The sequence below is a fragment of the Lucilia cuprina genome, chromosome 5 (genome assembly GCF_022045245.1).
Source record: "Lucilia cuprina isolate Lc7/37 chromosome 5, ASM2204524v1, whole genome shotgun sequence".
Taxonomy (NCBI): domain Eukaryota; kingdom Metazoa; phylum Arthropoda; class Insecta; order Diptera; family Calliphoridae; genus Lucilia; species Lucilia cuprina.
In genome coordinates this window covers 8026016-8027481 of record NC_060953.1, presented here as the reverse complement: position 1 = coordinate 8027481, position 1466 = coordinate 8026016, and positions in this window count along the sequence as shown.

Here is a 1466-nt window from a genome sequence, read left to right as displayed (position 1 = left end):
TTCTGTTCTTGTTCTGTTCTTGTTCTGTTCTTGTTCTGTTCTTGTTCTGTTCTTGTTCTGTTCTTGTTCTGTTCTTGTTCTGTTCTTGTTCTGTTCTTGTTCTGTTCCTGTTCTTTTCTTGTTCTGTTTTTGTTCTGTTCTTTCTCTGTTTTAGTTCAGCAACATTTCTATTGAAATGTATGTTTTTCTTTGAAACATACATTTCAATAGAAACATACAAAATCTTTTTGTATGTTCTCATATCTTTTCAAGCTTTAAAAATGCATAAATATCTTTAAAATTTAAGTCAAATTTAACTGTTTTTTTCGTGGCAGAAGCAACTCGCTAATTGTATAAATTTTATGAAAATATAGCGTATGTTGACAACAACACTAGAAGTGGCACCTTTAACGCTTAATAACCAGCAGCAGTTTTTCTAAAATACATTCTTACAAAGAGTATGAGGCTCTTGTCTAAAATACTTTTTGCTAACATCAAAAAGATTGTTCGCCTGCAACATATTCGTACAACTCAAGGATCCTTTTTCTATGAAAAACTAAGAAAATAAATTTAATTGGCTTGTAACTCAAAAAAAGAAATTTAATAGAAATCTATAAATTTATCTTAAGCAGAATTTTTAAATATTTTACAATTTCATATTACAGGCTGCATTCCTTCTCTTCGAATCACCATCTCTAACGTCCTTAAAGCCTTAAAGCAATTGACAGGCCATTGCGGTTGTTTCCTTTTCGGATAATAATAATTAATATTGATTAATGACTGTTATAATTGGAAAGTAACTAAAGGATTTTTGTTCAAAACAAGTTGCTACATGCAGAGCAGATCTCTGAAGTCAGCAAACTGAGTCTATATTTAAAGCAGCAGCCAGCAATTGACAACATGACAAATGTGAGTAGTTTTACATGTACTTGAATATTTATTTATTTTGAATTGAATTTTCTGAGCTACAACTTAAAAATCTTTATTTAAATTTTAATTACGAAAAAAAAAGATGAAGAACAAGTTATAATTAATGATGCAGTTGCAGTTATAGAAAATCAGTTATTTATAAGGCAACTTATCAACATGTTGTCAACTTGTTGTGACAGTAGTCACATGAATGTTAAGAGAGAAATTATGATTAAAAATTTTTATTAAAATTATATGTTAAGTGTATTAGAAATAATTGATTTTATTTTTGCAAAATTTATAGGCTCGTGTCTATCTGATAGCGATATTTTAAAATAAGTAATAAGGATTAGTTAATGAAAATCAAATAATATTGTTGCATGGGAAAGACAGACACATCTCTGAGGATATAATGTAGTTTAGTTCTGATTTAGATCTGTTGTAGTTCTTTTCTAGTTCTGTTCTAGTTTTGTTCTAGTTCTGTTCTAGTTCTGTTTTAGTTCTGTTCTAGTTCTGTTTTAGTTCTGTTCTAGTTCTGTTCTAGTTCTGTTCTAGTTCTGTTCTAGTTCTGTTCTAGT